Source organism: Nomascus leucogenys, chromosome 2 (genome assembly GCF_006542625.1).
Source record: "Nomascus leucogenys isolate Asia chromosome 2, Asia_NLE_v1, whole genome shotgun sequence".
NCBI lineage: Eukaryota > Metazoa > Chordata > Mammalia > Primates > Hylobatidae > Nomascus > Nomascus leucogenys.
Genome location: NC_044382.1, coordinates 137,231,417 through 137,255,327, shown reverse-complemented (window position 1 = coordinate 137,255,327; position 23,911 = coordinate 137,231,417).

Below are 23,911 nucleotides of genomic sequence, written 5' to 3'. Positions count from 1 at the left end.
TTCTCAGTCTCCTACTTATAATCCAGTTACAGTTAATTTGGACACAGGTTTACTTTATGTTTAAATCAACCTTATAACCTTAAGATCTCTGCAAGATACCAGATTCCCATGGGTCAAGAATTCTATTCATATTGGCAGGATTACTGAAGCTAAACCCATCAAGTTCAGAGTGATTCATCTGAACATTTACCAAAAGCTGCACACCACCACTTGAAATCAGAATAACAGAAATAAGACCTTTTTGGAAAGACTAACAGAAAAGAGACCTATACTTTGAAGTAGCTTTTCTAATACTCTAACCTGTCTTTTTAGATACCGTCAGAAATTCATTCACAATCGTAGGGCTATCAATAGGGTATACTCTGCTCTCCATTGGTACTAAATCTAAAGACTATTCTCTTTTCAACTCCACCTGAAACCTATTTTACAGTTTTGGATTGAGGTTCTGCTTTCTTTGGCATATATTTACATTTGAACAGTTCATACATGTTTACCTTGAGAGAATCAAATATATGCAGACTGTCATACCTCAGATATTGAATGAGGCTCTGTCTTATTTTTCATAAGTTTTTAATCAGGATCTCAAGGACCTCAAGTTCTCCAGTAATGGTACTCTCATTCAATATGTGGATTATTTATTGCAAAACTCTGAAGATAATGCAAGCTCTAAAAGCTACCTTATCCCCAAAAAAGGAACATAACGTGTCAAGCAAAAAACACTTGTTTCTCACCTTACTTGTGTCGTGACCTGTCTTGTGGAGATAAGTCTCTTACCTCTAATTGACTATAAGTCATGGAAAAGTTCCCTAGGTAGGTAACTAAAAACAACTCTGTAGAATTCCAGTTCTCATCAGCTTTTGTAAGACATTGAATTTCTGCCTTCTCTGAAATCACTTTAACTATTTATGTTCACAACATGAGACTGCATTTTGCAAACTCACGTCAACTCCCTGCAGTAAGTATGCTTAACTGTATAAACTTTTCTGTCTGAGTAAACCAGCCAGTCAACCTTACAGCTAATTAGTCTCTCGATATGAGCTAACCCATCTCTCTTCAAGGCTGTAGAGACTCCTGCAAAACACATGAAGTTTCTGCTGACATAATTTTAGGGTCTTCCATACATCTAATGATCCCCTCACAGAACACATTTTGCTGCTTAATGAAAAATACTTATTTCATCACAAGATGGCTTACATTCCACGAAGCGTTATTATATTCTCCTTTCAATGTTACATCAAGTTTTGCTAATATATTTTATAAGGAATCCACAATATTACTTTGAATAGAACTATAGTTTCTAAAAATAAATTTGAACATAGTACTTTTTGTTTGGGTCTTCTACTTTTGTTATCTATTGATCAAGAAATGTGGTTTATGATGATCCTATTTTATTATCTGTGTTTCATGAGCACTTGAAAAACTAATATTGAAATGCATTAAGACGTAAAACATATAGAAACACATGGCATATAGTATATGACATACAGTCTTTTAAATTTTCTATTTATTAACTACATCCTTTTATTATTTGTTGTATCCTGATAAAGGGAAAATAAAATCTCCTCTACTCTTATGTGTCTCCTACTCCTCATAGCTTTATGACAAATTACGCTTTGTCATTTTGTAAACAAATATTCATGACATAATACAAACCAAATTATATTATTTTTCATTATAAAGTGTTATCATTTTTCTAATATTTTTCCATGAATTAAATATTTCTGATATTTCTAACTTCTGCTTTTACACTCATCTGTCTAGATTTGTTCATCATTTAACTTTCTACCATCCTTAAACATGTTGTTCCAGATGAATTTCTTGTTTATAGAAAATAGCAGGGTTGCTGTGTGACCGAAGCTTCCAATCTAGTAACTTTCTGTTTCCTCATTAAAGAGTACACTTATTATCTCTTCGTTTATTTATATGATAGATATGCTTGGTATCAGTTTTGGGTCATATTTGAGGAAATGCTGTCTAATGCTAAAATACGTTTTCGTAGATGGCTTGTGTTCTTGTTTGGGTTTTGGTGTATTGTTTTCTATTCTGTGGTTCTTCTGCAGCTTATCTGTAGAATATAAACCAATCTGCTTCACTAGAATATTGAAGAAATTAGAATGCAACACTTACATTGTTTCTCTTTACTTCCTGATTTTTGTCAATTATTTTATATTTTCTACGATGTCAATGTTTAGGAAGGTTTTTGTTTTCTTCTTTAAATATAATATTCATTATTTCTTAGCCTTAGTTCTGTATTTAAATGGATTCAGTGCTTATTATCAATGCTCATACTGTGTTTCTTTATTTAACTTTAGGTAGGCCACAGTTTATTCTCATGAGGATTTTTAATAAGAGTATTGAATGCTATATTATGGGGTTGTTCTTGTATATTTTTAAAATGTAAGACTGTTGTCTATAATAAGTGAGAACTTGGCTTAAAATTTAAAATGTGTTTTCACACTGAAAATATACTTTGATCTATAATAGCCATATATTTTCAACTCCTTATTGTAAAATTTTTAAGTCTTTCTCAAAACTAGAGGGACTAGTATAACGAACATATGGAATATTGAATGTGGAAAACTTTAACTTCAGCTTATTTTTCCCATAAGTATTTTTGTTTTTTTGGCCCAAAGTTATTTTTTAATTGCTTTTTCCTGAGGCAATCAACATCATTTAGTCTGCATATTTAAATATACCTATATTTCAGGGAGGTTTCTTACATCATATTTGAAATAAGTTTTTTAAATTGGTTCTAGTCCTGTTCTCAGACATCAACATTTAATGTGCTGAAATTTTGTGTCTTTTAAAAACAATTTTCTTTTATGTAATACACATTTTTATAGCTATTTTTTGTTTTCATCATATCCACTTTATCTAGGCATCATTTATAAGTATAGGCTAATGCATAACAACATGAGCTCATCCATACCTGAGAATTGACATGTGCATTTTGTTTTATTGGCAAAGGGCAAATAATGAGAAATGTAAGTTTTTTCATAATTAAAATAATTGTATGCCATGCTCTATATTCTAAATGTAGAAAACTCAATCACAAAAGGATAGCCTTCATGTTTTATTTATTTAAAGGCATAGCCTCTTTTGTTCTCCTGACCTAATACTGTAACTCCCTTTCTTTCAAATGTATATCTGAATCTCCTTTCAGCTATTACTTTACCTTGTTAACTGGGGTATCCTTTATTTTCAAAATATGTGGTTGAATTACTTTTCAAATATTAATAAAAGACACTGATGTATTACTCATGCAAGGAATAAGTATTTAGAAGAAAGTTGATTTTATGTTTGAAGGAATATTAACTGTTCAATAACTTCATTTCTTTAATACATTAGGCCTTAAAGTAAAAAAAAAGTTTCCTTTGATCCACACAACATCCATGGGTTTAAGGAGTCTAGCATTGTGTTTTACCTTTCTTATCTTTGTATAGACCCCATGCTAATTTCCTGGTTAATACAAGGAGGCCTTTTTTCTTCTCAGTTGTTTCTTAAAAGATGGTGTGAGAAACAAGTCAGGCAGGGGAATGAGCTGGGTCAGCAGATAGGAAACTACAGATGGAAACTTGAGCTATCATCACTTTTCTACTAAACATTTACCCAACGGACTGTGGCTCAGTCCATTCCAGGCTGGCAGGAAAACACTGGGCGCCAGGGAAGATGACCATGTTTGGTGTGGTGATTTGGCAGTAACTTCTCTTCCTCTGGTCAAAACCAGAAACTCTAGAGGTGCTTGCTGTGTGCTTTCCTCAGACTCTCTGACACACAGTCAACCTGCGCACTGCCTCAGTCATCTTTATCTCATCTTCTTCTCTCATGTGCCAAATACGAGTCAGGAAGGCTTCCCTCAACTACCATTTGAAGTAAGGGCTCACTGGACTAGACCCTCAGATTATGGAATATATGTTGAAGGGCTTTGCAAGATGTTAATGATCTGCATCTGCCTTTGAATTTATATTACCACCAACCTCATTTTTCACGACACTGTATCCTCTCCCTGATTAGTCGTACCTGCTTTCTAGGTTCATCAGAAACAATAACTAGCCTATGTTGAATGGTTACTTAGTGCCAGGCACTGTTCGGAAGCTTTGCCCTCTGAGGTAATGACATAATCAGTCCCAAAGAAATTAAGGAAATTGGCCCGTATCACACAGCTAGTAAAGGACGCATTCAGAATTTGAACTCTGGCAGTTTGCCTCCAGAGACTCTGCTGTTAATCACTATATATTCTACAATTTCTTTCACTTGTTTGTTTTTATTTGTTTTAGGAGGAATGTCAGGACATAGAGGACATAGATGTCTTTATTTCAGAAGTTGTTTTTACTAGACACCCTCTTACCATCTTAAAGAATGAACATTCTTTAAAGTTTTCAATGCCCTGGATATGAAAAAATGGATGGGACATTCAGAATATCAATCTACAATTATATTCTACTTATTTCAATAATCCTAGACTCTTAAGGTAAACTCCAGGCTAGGAAATGTTTAATGGTTCCATAGTTTTTATTTTCTTTATTTGTAATATAATATTTTTTGTAGAGTGTGAAATAGTTTCAAATAACAATTCAATACGGTCAAGTTAAGAGACTAAGAAAAGGAAAATAGGTTAAAAGTAGACAGATTCCAATATACAACTTATACCTTTATATAAAATACATATTTATAACACCAAGACATGCTTAGTAAAATGATTTATGATCTTTTCATGCAATGGAATATAGTACACATTTTAAAAGGAATATCACTTATATTAACCACAAGATCTCTAAGACTGATTGTGGGTTGCAAGGAATAATTTGCAAAAACACATGGGTACTATGACCTGATCTGTATAAAGTTATTTGCATAGAATACAGTCAAATGAGAATATTTTCATAGAGAAAGATTGAGACCTGTATGAAATACAATATTGATTGTAATTATGCCTTGGGGAGATTTCAGATTTTTAAATTTTTTATATTTTAAAATTTCTGTGAATTATTTATATTAGCAGAAAAGATTGATGTAATTAGGATACTACTTTGAAAACACTGCATTTAACTCAAGCCATAGGCAAAGAAAAGTCAGTACATGAAATAGAAAAGTCTTGCCTACACAGAAGACAGATGGAAGTATTTCTAAGGACAAAAGGGGAGACAATATTCAGAGCGAGTGATATAGGGAGCAAATGGTCAGATGTACTTTTATTACCCACTGTAGGCATGGGTAATGGTTGGAAAAGTCCAATAAATTTAAGAGAATCTCAGAGCAATCAGTCTCATTTTTCACTGTCCTAAGAACAGAATGGAAAATTTAAATCCATTTTTAAAAGTCCGTATACAGTGTGTACTAGCAGAAGAGTGGGCTGCAAGTGGCTGAGGGACGAGCTTTCTACCAGTTCTCAAAAGTTCTGACGTCCTCTCAGTGGGGATGTGAAAAACAGCTATCGACTAGGCCAGTGGTTCTGCCTTGAGGCTGCCAGGGTGAGGGATGATTGATGAGAGAATTCTACTTGAGTTGTCCATGGAAGGTACTGGTAAGGCTTAGGAGTGTCTGTCGTAAAAGAAAGATCAAAGAGAGGGCCAGGTGTGCTCGAAGAATTACTGGAAGCCAGCCAAGACAAGTGAATGAGTCTTGAGCTTACCATACCACATAGCAGTGGCAGGTGTCATTTGCAGGTTCAGTGATGAGGCAGAGAGAAAACTGCCACAGAAACTCGTAATGATTCAGGGGACAGCACAAATCATAATACTTATACACTTAAGCACCATCTTAAGGAGAAGAAAAGAAACTAAGTGATACAAACAGTGAAAATCTACCCCAAAGAGGATGATTTATCCTGAGATTCTATGAACAGGAAGTGTCTGCAACAGCCTCAATTGGGAATATAAATCCTCTGGGTCTTTATTTTCAAGGAAGTAATGGCTGAAGAGCAAATCTAGAGCAATTACAGAAGTCAAAAGAGCTATAGTTTATTAATAAAGTAGTACTATAAAATATTGACAATTATGCAGTCTTAGAAATTTTTTTCTTTTTCATAGAATATCTAAATGATAAGTGATCAAGACTGATAGCAAGAGATTAAACCCTTCCAAAATGAGAGTTACAAGTACCACAGAGGTGAAAATAACTGACATTCTAAACAGCTACCATAAGCTAGGCTTTGAAATAGGAAGGGCTGAGGGTCAGGTTCTGGTGCTCGGTTAGACCTAATTCATAATGGTCAACTCTAGTAAATGATATCGGTCAAGGAAAACTAACCAATTCCCCTGTGAAGGAGAGTTGAAGAGCATTATTATCTCTCGCTAATACAGAACCAGGCCTCAAAATTGGATAATTGGCAATTTTAGGAACTAATATGACTGAGTGCCTTTGATCAAGGTGTAGGGTAAGATTTCCAGAAAACGGACCTGGAGATCTCAAGGAAACAAGAAGTAATTCAGGCTAACAAAGGCCTGAAATGTTAGGATTCCTTTGGAACCCAGAGATAAGAACAGATTTCACAGGATGTAAATTTTAATAATACAGTTCAGGATGTGACCAGAGGTCCCAAAGACAGAAAGATTGTGGATTTGCATAAGATTTAAATATATTCATGGTTTTTCAGATGCAGTAATGTTTCTATTGGAGTTGAGCACTGTACACTCTGACCTAGAATTGTATAACTTTAACATGCCAGTTCAGCAATATTTATCCAGTCAAACATTTATTTGCTTGTAACTTGATTTACTTCATTTTTAACTTCACTTTTTATTTGAGCACATAGCTGCTGAATTAAAGACTTTAATTTCCATCCCCAATGCAGAGAGAAGTATCAATGCAAAGTGACCAGAAGGAAAGTGTATAACTTGATAATTTCAAAATGTTCATTCTACCGTCAGGAATATCCATTGGTATTCCTCTTGTTGAACTATTTATTTTCAGAGGAAAAGTTTGAAAAGTACTGTTTTAGAAAATTTTACTGTACAAGTTCAAAGAATTTAAACAATGAAACCTAGTTCATTAATCCTTTATCTGGGAGAGACAGTTAATGACGATCACATTTTTGTGCCATCATTTTTTCATTTTTAGATTCAGTGTATATAACTTTTCCTTGTTAAGAAATAGACATCTATTTATTGAGAATGTAAGAATAATAAATTGTTTTGCAAATATTTAAATAGATATTAAGTTTTATGGCAGGTCGCATAGTGTTATACTTATTTTACAGAAAAGGACTGAGTTTCAGAGAAGTGAAGAAATTGACCAAAGAGTAAGTGAAGCATTGAAAGCACATATTTGAAATTGTCAAGCTTTAAAATTATGTAACTTGAAAAAAAGGTTTACTTAAAACGGAAAGAGAATATTTTGTTCTCATGTTTTCCCAAAGGAAAGTAAACCACTATCATAACCATCCAATACAGAGAACTTCATCAATACTGGTGAAAATTTCCAATATCAATCCATTAAAAATTAATGTGTTATGAAATAACCTTTCAAATTCTTATATAAACTTTCATACAACAAAACAAACACTTGCATTTTAGAAGACACCGCTTTGTTTTACCAACTATCACAAAAACTTAAAATAGGCAAAACTTTTGTTGAGTCTTTAGATTATTCATCATACACAAGGTCAGTTAAATTTTTAGCATGGTATGATCTTGCCAACTAGCCTGTGAAGTTGAAACTCTTATTCCTATCTTAAGAAGTTCAGCATAGAAGGATTAAGTAATTTGCCCAAGGACGCTCACTGAAACAAAGTTGAGATGTAAATTAATTCCAAACCAATTTTTGAAAATCTGCATTAAGATTATTCAATTGTAAAACAAAGAATTGTTGACTATTATTGACAACATGCAGGATTTAATTGCATTGGCTTAGACTTGATACATCTCATCTTGGCTTAGTTTTATATCCTTGGGCAACAAATTTAGTCCTAAGTTTAACATCTGTAAAATAGGAATCTAGTTCCAACTTCATTAGGTTGTGGGCAATATTAATTATGATAATGTATGTTTGTAAAGGATGGGCACCTGAATATACCAATAAGTGGTAAAAGGTTATTAATGTTATTAATTTGACCTGACTTTTGAAGTAATAATTCAGTTATCTACTTGAAAATATGGACAAATTTTCCAGGGCAGAAATGTCAAAGAAAAGATTGTATTTTAAAATAAACTGAAAAACTTCCATATTAATGCATAAGGACCAATAGCTTCAGGCTCCAGGAAAGAAGATATTCCGTCTTTTGCTAAGTATTACATCTTTGTTGATTGTTTATCACTGTGCCTGCCACATGGTAAGCACTTAATAAAGATTTATTAAATTGACTGATCTCATGAAAAGGAAAAGAGAAAGGCAGAAACTCTATATGTTAATAAAACATGGTAATTTTTTAATATGTAGGAATATAGTCACTGGCTTTTCCTACAGGAAATTATTAAGGTAATTTGAAGGCAAATTAAACAATAGGAAACTCACTAGAAATCTTACAGGAATTTTAATCTATGACACTCCCTTTTTAAGAATATTACTGGGCTAATTGAAGAAAGCTGAATCCTGAAATCTCAGCTAACTTTGAAAACTTGTCAATGTTAATTTTCCAGTATTCCATACTATTATTATTACCTTCCTTAATGTTCACAAACACTATGAACTATAGAACAATTTTTTTCAAAAACAGGTCATCTTGAAGCATAGTATATACCTTTCCACTAGTATCACAGAAACCTAGAAGCTATACTCATAGGTGCATTTTATCCCATAAGAATTAAAATCTTATTACTGATAAACTTAGAAAAACCTACTAGAAATAAATTAGAAAAGACAAACAGCAAACTGGCAAAAATATTTTGTTACATAGATAATAAGCAAGGGTCTTTTTGTTGTTGTTGCTGCTGTTGCTATTTTAACCCAGCAGGTCCCAAGGACCCAAGAGGAATACTGGCATAGATGTTATTCATGAGAAGTTCTTCACAGAATGAGAAAAGCAAAGGCCACCGACTTATGAAATAATATTCAAACATATTCTTAAGACATTTAAAGCAAGTCTACAGTAAAATACCTTTTATTACTGGTCTGGCAAAACATAACATAGGTAATGAAATAACCTTTGACAGGGCATGAGAAAGTAGTCCTTTTTTTTTTTCTTCTGGAGATGGAATCTCACTGTGTCACCCAGGCTGGAATGTGGAGTGCAGTGGCACAATCTTGGCTCACTGCAACCTCCAACTCCCGGGTTCGAGCCACTCTCCTGCCTCAGCCTCCTGAGTAGCTAGGACTACAGGTGCACGTGGCCACGCCCGACTAATTTTTTTTTTTTTTGAATTTTTAGTAGAGACGGGGTTTCACTGCGTTGCCCAGGCTGTTCTCGAACCCCTGAGCTCAGGCAATCCGCCCTCCTCGGCCTCCCAAAGTGCTAGGATTACAGGCGTGAGTCACCATGCTCGGCTGTCCTTTTTATATATCGTTGATGAAATAGGACAACTTTTTGAGGGGCAAAATGGAATATATATCAAAATTTGGAATGTCCCCAAACTCTGGCCAAGGAATTTTATTTCTAAGAATTTACCATACAAATAGCCTAAGACAAATATTCATATAAGTAATTTGCAGTGCTTCTGCCAAAGAAGGAAATAGTCCTGGAAATAGAACTAGTTGAATAAATCATAATATCTCTATACCATTTTAAACTTTGTAGCCAATACAATAAATGTTGTAGCTATGAAAAGTTTACAATATTTTTTAGATGAAGATAGAAAGTTTCCAAATATTGCATGTAGCATGATTCTGTTGGTAGATCTGGAAGGATGTAAAATAAAATAAGACCATGGAGAGTAGTGGAGAATAAGACGGAGAATTTTTAATATTTATGCAATACCTACTTGTAGTGTTACCTTTTATTCACAAAGGCAGTTATTAACAAAGGCAGTTATTACTTGTGTTTTTTTTAAAGAATGAAAACCATCTGTCAAATTAAACTGGAAAATTGTATTCTGCTTTTGAAGTATATAATCTTCTATAATTTTAAGGTGATTCATTTTTTTTTCTTTCAGCAGCGAGTAAATTTAGCAAGGGTTTAATCTGAAGCCGATGTTCTTACAAAAGTAAATGTACTATTCTGAATTCACACAGTGACCTGAAAATAGTATGTAGTATGGGTATTTATAATTATTATTTATGACATTCAATATAGGAATTTTTTCAAAGTGAAAAATTCTTAACTGAAAGCTAATTTGAAACACATATTTCCTAACACCTGTAAGAAATCTAAAATTTGTGTCATCTTTCTTCAAAGAAAGATCTGAGATCTTGTGAAAATGTGAAAAACTAATAGAACATTTTCCCTGTGCCCTAAATTGCTAATTTATTTGAAACGCTAGATTTTTCTTTATGTAATAGAAATATAAATAATCACAGTAGTATTCAAAGTTATCCACGTTTTAATTCAAAAGTCACTATGTATTATTTCTCCTACAGAAAGGACATCCTGATACATGAATTCAACATGATAGCACATGAAATCAGTCGTTCCAAAACTATTGGTTTTGCTTAGTTACTATGTAGCCTTCCTGTTATAAAATTATTTATATTTTTCAACTGAAAAGATATTTTAAACATGCAATATTGACATAGCAATGAATTTTATATTAGTATAAACACCAATTCTAAAAATCTCAAACATAAAATGATTAAAATTAATACCCTTCTATTTCAAAATGTATACTTCCATTGGCATAGGCTAACACACAGCAGGACAATATAATATACTGTAGCACCAAACATTTTCAATGAATTCCAGAACAAAACAAGGAAAAAATATTTTTTCAGTGATGGAAAACACATTAAAAATGTTTGCTGTTTTTAAGGGTTTTTTTTCTTTTTTTGCCCCCAAAGAAACATTTCAATTTAAGCTGCTTAGATATACGGAAAGTATAATATCCAATGTTACTGCCTCATGTTTGTAACTCAGCCACTCTAATTATCTTGCCTGAGGCAGTCACACATCCTTCCCGAACCTTCAGAAGGATGAGAAATGGAGCCAGATGCCATTTCCCTTCTCTTTATTCCACTTGTCTTATTTGCTTGGAGCTCCTTTTGAAGCTAAGAAGGAGTAAGAATCTGGCCCTTTGTTTCTGTATGGATAGTTAATCCCCCTTAAAGAAATTCCTCTGATCAACCCGCTTCTAATTAAGATTGGACCTTTTCTTCCTGCTTCAGAACTTTTCCATGGGACTTAGGAAGTCTGGTGAATATTATACACTAAGAATAAACACACTGTGTTGATGTAATTGGCATTACAGAACAGCTTCTCCAATTAACATTTCCTTCAATTTTTGAAAATTGCAGAAAACTTCAAAATCATTTTTTGTTATGGCTGTGATTTTTTTTCTTCCTCTGTATAAATAAAGGCCCATCTCTGAAAAAGCAGAGCCTCCTTAATTATCCCAGTGGAAAATTAAGAACAATAGTGTTACATTTGATTGGTGGGTTTACTGGATGTGACCAAAATCCAGTTAGATGAGTTCCAATTATATGTGATCCCAGAATAATTATATTATAAATGTTTACATATAAAATAGAATGTCCACACTGTTTTAAATAGGGGAAACAGGCATATAGTTAGGCAACAAGACAAGACTTTATGAGTTTTTTTAATCATGTGAACTGATATCTGATGAAAGATTTACTGGCCTTGGGTTTAGAGTCATGAGTTCTAAACCTAGATCTGTTAGTTATCTCTGCTGGCCAGATATCATCTCTGTGTTATAATTACTTTTTCAGTCAACAAATTTATTCAACGTACTTGGATTAAGCTGGCATACAGTAGGTCAGTAAGTGGTAGTTTGTTTCCCTTTTTGTGAGTGTGGTCTCTTTCTCTTCACTCCCATACGCTACTACACTACCATTTTTAAAACAGATTTGATCACAATTCTGTTTGCTTATCTAAATGCATCAAAGTACTGTGAGCTCTTAGTCCCAGGGACTATGGCTTGTCACATTTTCATATCCTGACCACTGGAACCCAGGAGACTTACATATTTATTGATCTGAATAAAATTGCATTTATTAATTGTCAAATACTCTTTTTGTCTACACAGCAACCATTCCCTTTTTTACCTTCCCAACAGAACCTGCTTTTGTTTGAATACCAATGTGCCTAGCCCCAGAGTCCAAGCCAATTATTTTGGTATCACTGGCAGTAGTTGCTGTAAGAGTGGGGCTTGGACACATTCCTCACCAGTAAAATATAAAGGGGAGTCTCCTGGGAAAGAGCTCCTGGAAAAGAAATAAAAGGCCAGATTGAAGTAAAGAGTACACCCCTAAATCCTGCTCTGCTCCTTCTTAATTGAGATGTTATGTAAGGATATAATTCTTAAAGGTGCAGCGTCCATGCTATGACCATGAGAGAGCACACTGCTGCAATACAGAGATTGGCAGATGAGAAAGCTATAAAATACGTGATTCCCTATTTACCCCATTACACAAATATATCAAACCTGAGACTGCCTCTGAATGTCTTAACAATGAATGTTGTTTGGCTGAAGCTGCTGTTTTCTGTTATGAACTGCAGAGTGCATTTGTCTGAAAAAATGAATGATCACGCTGACACGGATATGGAGATTAAGGCCGGTATCTGCACCAGGCTGTTTGACCTTTGTCCTTGGATACCCCAGAAACACTGTATTACTCAATTTATACAAAATGAAGTGCCCATCTTCCCCAGAAGCCCACCTTTCCTACACAATTTGAAAGTATTTCCTGTTTCATTCACTGCGGCAAGGAAACTGGGTAGCATCATAGATCCCACCCTATCAATAATCCTCATCAAGTTCTGAGGGTTCTGCTTCCTAAATTCCTCTTGAATGTGATTTCTGCTCATTCCACCTGCCACTATCATTTTTTAGATAATTATAATCATGTTTATTTTCTCTCCACATCCTGTCTCACATAGGGCCTTCTTTTACATTTATAAGTGTTTTCTCTCTGTCCAAAATGCACATTAAGCTTCTGAAGGTATTGAGCAGTGAAGCCATTTGAACCTTGGCTTTTCTTTGTGGGAAGATTTATAATTATTGTTTCTTTACTCGTTTTTCACCTACTTAGAGTCTCTGTTTCTTGAGTAATTTTAAAGTCATTTTTGTCTTTCTAGGAATTTATTATCTAAATGTCTAATTTATTGGCGTGAAGTTGTACATTACTGTATTTCTGTAGGATCGGAAGTGAATTGTTTGCTTTCGTTCTTAATTTCAGTAATTGGTATCTTCTCCATTTTTTTTTGGTCAGTCTTACTAAGGTTTGCCATACTTGTTTTGGCTTCATTGATTTTTTTTCTTTTTTCTTTTTCATTGATATGCATTTTAATAACTTTTTTCTATTTTCATCTTAATTTATTTTCTTTCTTTCTGCTTGCTTTGATTTGATTTACTCTTTTCCTTTTAGTTTGAAAGTTCTGGTTATTGAGATATTTTCCTATTCTAACTCATGATATTCAATAACTACTAAAACATTCAATAAACAATGTATTGAAAAACTGATTTTTTATAAATGGATTGTTATTCTTTTTTCATAAATTGATTTAATTAAATGTTCATTTATGTTGAAAAATATTTTAAGTAAAAAACCCATCTTTTAATTCTATCTAGAAGAAGATTCTGCCTAATTGTTAACAGAAAATATCACAAATAAGTAAATATCATTACATTTTCACATAGAAATGTTTTCTGGTATCTGGTACAAGCATAAACATTTAAGAATAAAAAAATAGAAAGTTTAAAGATGGTGCTTTATATAAATAACATTCAAGTACAACTTTAGGTGCAAATTTTTGAACAGTTGTGTCAGGGTCCTTAAGACCAATTTCAAGCTCAATGCTTCTCTTAAAGGACATGTGGTTATTGTTTATTACCATAAAATAATACAGATTAAAATGGGTAAAGGCAAAATGCACTTAGGGCAGAGGCAGGGAGAGACCAGAAATAACCTTGCAGTTATCTTCTCCCAGTGGAGTCATCCAGACAACACTTGATTATCTCAGCAATGATGTGTGACATCCTGTAAAGAGCATGGCCACCCAGAGGAGCTCACCTAAACCTCGGTGTTCAGGGCTTTTATTGAGGGTCAGTTACATAGGCATGGAGAGCCCATGAGACTGACTTTAGCTACCCAATCTGTAGCCAACCCCCAGAGGTAAAACTGACACAGTGTGGCCCAGAGCCCCAGGTATACAAAGACACTCTTACCAGGTGGGATACTCCAAGGGTTTACAGCTTATCTCCTAGGAGCCAGTCAAGGGTCAGCCCATCCTTTGGAATATGAGGGTTTGAACACCCCAGATCTTCTGAGTTAACACTTTAGTTCACACTTGTAAGAGATACATCTATGCTTTTATGAGTATAAGCATATTAAAACCATTAGTGTCTGTGACACACCTGAAACCAGTTCAGGGCACTTCAAGGCATCTGTTGGGGAAACTAAGCTTATTAATTTTTTAGCATTTCTGCTTTTCTATGAATCATTTTTGGCTTAAAATTTTTTTCCCAATAACCAAAAGTAATTTTCACCTCATAAATTGGATATGTATTCTTTTTGTTATTCAGTTGTATGTAATTTTTAAATTTCTGTGGTAATTTCTATTTGACTCATACATTGTTTTAGTGTATCCTTTTTGAATTTCTAAATGTGCAGATTTTTGTTATAAGGGTTATTATTGTTATAAGGAATTCAACAGTTTATTTGTCATTCCTCAGAACCTGCTCTGTCTTTTCCCTCTTTTTGCTTTTCAATAAAATGTAATGTTATTGCTTTTGTTGTTGCTGTTCCATAGCCTCACTACAATATATCTATCTTTCTTGAGATACAGTGGGATCCATGAATCTCGGAATTGGTGTAAAATGTCTCAGCTAATATATGCTCAAATATTGTTCCTTAACTAGTCTCTATATTTGCTCCATCTTGAGCTAAATATTAAATGAATGTTTGGCCTTCATAGTTTTTGTTCCAAGTCTAACTTTTTTTTAAATTTAGATGTTTAAAGAGATAATTGACATGATACAAATCTACCCATTTAAAGTGTATGGTTTTTAGTTTATTCACAAAGTTGTGTAAACACCATCACAATCTATATTTAGAACAATTTCATCACCCTCAAAGAAACTACAAACCCTTTGGCAGTGATAACAGTCCTCCCTCAAATCCCAACCTAGGGTTCTCTTTTCAATGATGAGACATTTTTCTTAAGCTGATTTCAAGATTTTCTCTTTATCTTTGGCTTTCAAACATTTTAATTATGTGTCTAGATGTGGATCTTTTTGAATTTTTTTCCCACTTGGAGTTCACTGAGCTTCTTAAATATGTAGATTGGAGTTTTTCATCAAATTTAACAAGTTTTAAGCTATTAATTATTCCAGTATTTTCCTTCCCCTTTCCCTCTGTCCTCCCTGGCACTCTGTGTGTTTGTTGGCACACTTAATGGTATCTCATATTTCACTGATGCTCCTCATTCTTCTTAATGTTTGTCAGATTTGCATACTCTCTATTGATGTATCTTTAAGTCACTGACTCTTTCGTTTAGAGCTTACGTTTACACTCAAGTCTCTCTCTCTCTTTTTTTTTTTTTTTTTTTTTTCAGACAGTCTAACTCTGCCGCCCAGGCTGGAGTGCAGTGGCACAATCTTGGCATCTCGGCTCACTGCAACCTCCACCTTCCGGGTTTAAGCGATTCTCCTGCCTCAGCCTCCCAAGTAGCTGGGATTAAGGCACCCGCCACCACGCCTGGCTAGTTTTCTTTAATTTTTAGTAGAGATGAGGTTTCACCATGTTGGCCAGGCTGGTCTCAAATTCCTGACCTCAGGTGATCCACCCGCCTTGGCCTCCCAAAGTGCTGGGATTACAGGCGTGAGCCACCGTGCCCAGCCTCTCGGGTCTCTCTAATAAAGTTTTTAGTTCAGAGATTTTACTTCGAAAACATTTATTTTTAATTTTAATTTTTATTTTTTGAGATGGAGTTTCACTTTTGTTGCCAAGGCTGGGGTGCAATGACGTGATCTCGCTCACCGCAACCTCCGCCTCCCGGGTTTAAGCGATTCTCCTGCCTCAGCACCCCCGAGTGCTGGGATTACAGGCATGGGCCACTACGCCCGGCTAATTATGTATTTTTAGTAGAGATGGGGTTTCTCCATGTTGGTCAGGCTGGTCTGGAACTCCCGACCTCAGGTGACCCGCTCGCCTCGCCTCGCCTCCCAAAGTGCTGGGATTATAGACGTAAGCCACCACGCCCAGCCCCGATTTTTTAATAATAATTTCTTACTCTTTATTGATACACTTTATTTGACGAGGCATTGTTTTAAAACCTTTCTCAAATTCTTTACACATGGTTTCCTTTAGTTTTTGAAACATATTTTTAAATAGGTATAAATTTCTTCTGAAAATTGAGCATCTTAGATTCATGGCGCCACTTTTAACACTGATACCCCCAGTTGTGTTCATGTTGTTGTTGTCGTTGTTTGCTTGGTCAGTTGTTTAGAGACTTTGGCTAAACCAATTGTGTGAAGTCCATTTCCCCTGCAGTGTGCCGCCTTTGATGTCTCTGCTCAGATGTTATTTATTTTTTCTTTTTCTATTTTAAGTCTATATAGAGGTTGTTCTTCAGTCAGCATTAGCCACTTTTTGGCCAAGTGTTGTGCTTAAGCTACTTTGGCCAGTCAGATTTTACCTTTTATCCATAGATAGCTATGTGGCTGTGAGGCTGCTATCACAGTTCAAAGAGTTTACATTATTGCGAAACATTCTGTTGGGACAAGATAACCTGGATTTTCTCTCCAAGTTTCTAACGGTACTAACTTACATTCCTACTAACAGTGTATAAAAAGCCTTTCTCCATATCCTCTCCAGCATCTATTTTTTGCCTTTTTTAATAACCATTGTAATTGAGATGATTTCTCACTGTGGTTTGGATTTGCATTTTCCCGAATATTCGTGATGTTAGGCATTTTTTCATATACCTGTCAGCCATTTGCATATCTACCTTTCAGAACTGTCTATTCAGATATTTTGCCCTTTTAAAAATTAGATTATTTGGTTTTTGTTGCTGTTGAGTTGTTTGAGTCCCTCATATATTCTGATTATTAACTTCTTGTCAGATGGATAGTTTACAAATATTTTCTCTGGTGCTGTGTTTCTTCACTCTGTTGATTGTTCTCTTTGCTGGGCAGAAGCTTTTTAGTTTGATGTAATTCCATTTATCCATTTTTGTTTTAGTTACTTGTGCTTTTGAGGTCTTACCCCAAATTTTTTTTACCCAAACCAATGTCCTGAAGCACTTCCACAATATTTCCTTCCAGTAGTTTCACAGTCTCAGGTCTTACATTTAAGTCTTCAATCCATTTTGATTTGATTTTTATGCAAAGATAGAAATCAAGTGTCATTCTTCTACATGTGAATAAACACTTTCCCATCACCATTTACTAAAGAGACTGTCCTTTCCCCAATACAAGTTATTGGTGCCTTTGTAGAAAATGAGTTGGCTGTAAAAGTGTGGACTTTTTCTGTGTTTTTGATTTTGTTCCATTGGTCTATGTATTTTTATGCTAGTACCATGCTGTTTTGGTCGTTGTAGCTTTGTAGTATACTTTGAAGTCAGTTCGTATGATGCCTCCAGCTTTGTTCTTTTTGCTAAGAATTTCTTTGATGATTCAGGATCCCTCACGGTTCCATACAAATTTTAGGATTATTTTCCCATTTCTGTAAAGAATGTAATCATTGATTTCATTATATCTATAGGCCACTTTAGATAGTATTGATATTTTAACAATATTCTTCCAATCCGTGAACATGGAATATCTACATTTTTTGTGTGTGCTCTTCAATTTCTTTTATCAGAATTTTATAGGATTCATTGTAAAGATTTTTCACTTCTTTGGTTAAATTTATTCTTAGGTATTTTATTTTATATAGCTATTGTAAATGGGGTTGCTTTCTTGATTTCCTTCTCAGAATGTTTGCTGTTGTTGTATAGAAATGCTACTAATTTTTGTATGTTGATTTTGTATCCTAGAACCTCACTCAATTAATTTATTGGTTCTAAAAGTTTTTTGGTGGGGTCTAGGTTTTTCTAAATAGACGATCATGTCTGGAACAAGGGACGATTTGAACTTCTTTTCAATTTTGATATCCTTTATTTCTCTTGCTTAATTGAGCTATTTAAGACTTCCATCACTATGTCGAATAAAAATTGTATGTTCTAACTCATATGCGGAAGCTAAAGAAAAGTTGATCTCTTGGATATAAAGTATAAAATGGTAGTTACTGGAGGCCGGGAAGGGCATGTGTTTTGGGGAAAGGAATGAAGAGAGTTTGTTTAATGGGTACAAACATACAGTTAAATTGAAGGAATAAATTCTAATGTTCAACAGCAGAGAAGGATGACTGAAGTTAAGAACAATATGTACTATATATTACAGGGATGCATTATGCATTTATACTTAAGGTTGTATACATACAACCAAGTTTAATATGATTTACAAGGTGACTTTTGATTATCTGATGTTTTTGTACTGATTTTTAGAGAAACCCTTTGATTGTCTATAGTTACAATAGAAAATATTTAGTTAATTCCAGTGGTTGGTTAAGAAAGGTGCAGTATATGTGAAGACATTTACAGGGTCACAGTTTTGTTTATGTGCATTGCCATATATAAGATAAAGTACATATGTACGATACGAAAGAGATAATACTGTGCTCCTCCTTTAGCTCCATGTTTTTACTAGAGTTGATCATAATACTGATGAATATGACTTTGTTTTGTAATTTTAGTTGTCTGGAGAACATGGTGTTTTAAAAACTTAAGCTACTTGCATATCTATATACCTTTCTCACTCTTACAAACACATCTTTAAATACATACATAAAAATCCACAGAACCAACACACTTACAGTTTAAAAACACACCTCTGTATTCTAAGTCTTAAAGTTTAAGTCACCAGGAAATTTGATGAGAAAAAAAGATATTCCAAGAAATGTAAATAGAAAATATAATATGCATGGTATGGAATGAAGGAGGGCAGGTTTGGGATGTTTCTGATGCATGATGAATGCCTTTATTTAAGTATACTTCTCCTTAAAATTTTATTTGACTCCTTAGGGATAGAAACAGAGCCCCATACACTTTACATTCATAACCCCAGCACATTTTGTAATACATCATGTCCAAGAAGTGTTTCAAAATTATTTTAAAACTCTTCCTGTGAATAAATTACTGATAAACCTGAAATATTGCCTAACATTTAAAAAATTAAATATGTCTAAATTTCCTCTCCATAATTAGGTCTTTATAAAATTACTAGAAAACATAGCCTATGCTCATATTTAAAGCTTACATTGGCCGTGCAAAAAAAAAAGATTTATAATTATTCAATTTATTAATGATGCAGTATAAGAGATATTAAAAATTTGCATAAGTTTGGTATGCATTATAGTTTTTGGCTACTCAACACGATTTTCATTAAATTAAGAGGTATATTAATCACATAATAAAGTGTGCATGATTTTTACTGAAAAAAAAGTCCTCAGATAAAATAGCAGCCACAGGTGTTTTGAAATAAGTTGGCCGGTTTAAGTACACCTAGGAATCATCTCTTCAGAGGCTTTCTAACTTTTTGCCAACATATGACTTATATTCTCCAAGATGGACTAAAGTTGAGTTTTAAGGAAAAAAAGGAAGAGATTGTTTTCAACATATCTTGGTCTGACTTGGAAGAATTTTGTTCTTAAATATAAAGCTCTGCCTGAGTTGAGAAATGTCTAGTCCTAAATCTTAATTCATCTCGTCTAGAAGGACTCTCAAGCGGGTAAATGTATTATTTGTAGCTAAACTATTTTGGATTTAAACTTTGTACTGATTTCCACTGTGTTTTCTAGAATCGTATTGTCAAACTGCCTTCCTAAAAGCACACTAAGTAGAAATAGAAAGATGGTTTTCATCAAATTTTTTCCTTTTAAGGAGCCAATCAGCTCGTGCACAGACTATATGTTCTTACCAAATAGAATTACAAATTAAAGTGAAATATTCAAATAATGTTAGTATAACAATTATTCTTGGGATTAGTATGTTTTCATATTAGATTTTGGAACTTAAAAAAATTTATTCGATTGACTCACTAATGATGTAGTTTAGTCTACCTAATTGTATACAATCTCTAAAAATATTTTGTATACAGTTTCTAGAAGATTGTAGGGGTCCACCTGATTTAACAGAGTAACACTGCTTCCAGTTATACTTCATTATACTCCATGCACTTAAAATAGGAAAAGGATGGCAACAATATTAGTGTTTGTTTTTCCCACATGATAAAGATTAGATGACTTTAAGAGCTAGTGAGGTAAATTCCATTTGTTTTATTTATTAAGCACAGTTTTAGTTGTGATTCCTCATTCCTTCTTACTCTAAAAGACGAGAAAATAGTACAGGGTGCCCCTCAAGCTATTAGTCAAGTGACCTAGTTTCAGTTATCCCTTTTCTGGGTTGGGCCAACACTGATTTTTCCCAGATGACCATATTTTCTTTTATTCCCATACAGGCATTCCTAGAGTTTTAAAAAGAAAGTGTGGAGTTCCTCCAAAATCTGTGGTCAGAACACAAATATTTTGAAATAGTCTCCTTCCTAGCCTGCTGTAGCTATCAGCATCACCAGCAGTCCTTTTAAAAAGAGAATGTTTGAAAGATCATTAAGAAGAATTAAAAAAAAAACAAAGTTTTATAATCCATAAATCTCTTTCATAGGACAATCAATTATACACAATTCACATGCTTTCAAATATTTTTCCTGGGACTTTAGAAGTCTAGGCCTGTTGCTGGTGACACTCAAAATAATCATTATGATTTAATGATAAAGTCACTTGAATACTCAAATGATGTAGAAATAGAAAAAATATTTTAAGAAGGGTAAAACTACTTTATTTATAGGAAATAAAGTACCTATCTTTTCCCTACTGGGAGAGGAAGAAACATGTAGGTCATTTTAAACTTCTGGTGGATTTGACATTAGAAGGGAGATGGCCAGGACTGGTGAAATTCTTTTTGCCTCAAAAGGAAAAGTGGAAAGGAAAAGAAAGCTATGGTTTTTTTTTCCTAATTAATAAGCTCTGGGCTAAAATCCCATGCACACAGACTAAGTATTATACATACACATCTATAAATATTACTAATTACTTTTTTCTTCATTCTTTCCTCTTATATAGTAAAGTGGTGATGAACAACATTATAATCTGGTGTTTGAATTACAGAGCATTCAGGTGGAGAATGTGACTAAATTAGAGGTGCTGCGATATGGATACAATGCCTTGGCGATTTTTGTATCTCTCCTCTTTGAATAGATTATGACAGCATTTTTTTTTAGTATAAAGGATGCTTCATATTGGGTGGAAGCGTATATCTGTTGTTTTATACAAGGTCCAACATGCAGAAAGTTGGGAATGACTAAATTGCATTAAAGTGTCTTGCAAATGTTTTTGCTTAAAGTCCATATTTTCATATATAAATTTCTTAAATATTTTCCCACCCATTTCAAGGATAAGTTGAAAATATGGCTCCCCCTACTGACTAAACTCAATATGTTCTTCCATCACTGATGCAAACAATCTTAACTTTTATTTCAGTAGTTTGCAGGTACCTGCTTTGTAAACTCAGAGACTGATGCCAATGGAAAGTCTAATGATGTGCCACAAAAGTGACGCTGTAATAGAAGACTTGCAAGGTACCCAACACCACAGCTAGATACATCCCTTTGAGGATAATTGACAGCTTATTTCTGGGATCTGGTGGAGAGATCTCCCATCACTGAAGAAAAATACTTCTGAGAACTGAAATAACTACTATGCTATGGATAATGTGAGATACTCCCATAAAGCTAGAGCCACTCAACAGAGTCTGCTGATAAAATGGTACACATAGGAATATGTTCTCAGATTGGGCTGTGTGTGTGTTGGAGGTTGGGAGTGGTGGTCAGGGCATTGTTAGAGAGATCATTCTATCCATGAGCAGTTTCCAGCCCTCTTTTGAGAGCTAATGATACAATCTCTAGAACTGCTGGGCTCCTGAACCCTAAAATTTGTCTCTTGCTAAAGTAAAGCAAGCTTCCTGTTGTGTTCCTAAATTCAGGAATGCAATTTATTTTGGAAATATGCCAATATCTTTCCTGTGTTTGATAAAGACCTTAGGCAAGTTTCCCCCCCACCCCCCGCCAAGAGTAAAGCTATAGAATGGGCAGCATTGAGATCAACATATCTGAAAGTGCAAAGAGCACTGGGCTCTTCCTCAGAAAAAATGTTTTACATTTTATGAACTCATGGGTGGTGGCCATTGCATTGCTTTGCCATGTGTTCAGGCAAATGAGCCCTAGGTGATCATATACTTAAGAATATATCTATGTAGGGAATGTAGTTTTGGAAATCCTGTAGGAATTCCAAGAAAGAACTAAAGTGGGGCCGTGTACCTACTAAACAGAAAAAATCAGCTACTGGCTCAGAAGGGGACTAGAATGCAAAATCTGACAGCTTCGTTTGGATCTTAGAAGTAGCTACATCTAGCCAGGCGCAGTGGCTCATGCCTGTAATCCCAGAACTTTGGGAGGCCAAGGCAGATGGATCGTGAGGTCAGGAGTTTTGAGACCAGCCTGGCCAACACGGTGAAACCTCGTCTCTACTAAAAATACAAAAATTAGCCGGGCATGGTGGTGTGTGCCTGTAGTCCCAGCTACTCGGGAGGCTGAGGCAGGAGAATCGCTTGAACCTAGGAAGGCAGAGGTTGCAATGAGCTGAGATTGTGCCACTACAGTCCAGCCTGGGCAACAAGAGCAAGACTCCGTCTCAAAGAAAAAAAGAAAAAAGGTAGCTATTTCTATATCTCAAGTAGACTGGGAAGTGCTCAAGCTATGAAACACTGCAAAGAGTAACTACATATTTATCATATTATGAAGCTGCTATTGTGGTAAAAGATGTACAGAATACCAACAGGAAATAAATATGTGTAAGATTTCTTTAAGACAATAGTTGACTGTAGCTGGCAGGCTACGTAGGATCCTTGCCAGTAGCTACAAATGGCTTCAAATATGTTCTGACTAGAATGGACATATATTTGCTTTTGGACTCCCTTTATCCTGTATAGGATGCAATAGCTGAGATACCATAAAAATTTTGTAGTGGAATGTTTATAAATGTGGCCAGGCTATACTTCATTAAAAAATATGTATTTTACTAAGAAGCATAACATAATATGAACTTATGTCCCTTTTCATGCTCAAAGTAACAGTTTACTTGAGAACTAGATTGGGCAATTAAAAGTGAGGTTAATGGTAAGTGGGGGTTGTGTGAAGGGAAGGCTGGCTTGATTGGACGAATGTATATTTCACCTGAATGACCAAAAGTGAAGACAGAGGAACTTTGTTAAGGTTTCTCGTATGTGAAGTGGAATGAGAGGTAGGAGATGATACAGCCACAAACTCTACTTTTCACACCTTGCAAATTCCTTTGTTTTGTCAGGTCCAGGTGTACTATGTCTGAGACTGCCCATGCATGTCACAACAAAAGAGGCATTGCCGTGCTAATTCACTTCCTCGAAACTTTAAGGAAATGACAGACTGGGTATAGTCTTCACCATATGCATTTAAACTAAGATGAACTGTAGGTATTGGACCCACTTCTAGTTATTGAAATTGTTCTATTGCTTTTTAATCTGTGCCAGGATGAAAAAAAAAATTCTGAGAAGGCTTTATCTGTCCTGTGGGTGGTTGTGTAGAGATCCCACCCAGCATGGCTAAGCCTGGACTAACACAGGTAATGAGTAAAAGAAAGAAAAAGGAAAATTTTGGCAGAAGAGAAGTGATACTTAAACAGGTAATGATGTATGAAAAAAAAAGAACATCTAATTTTCTTAGCTGTTTTTTCA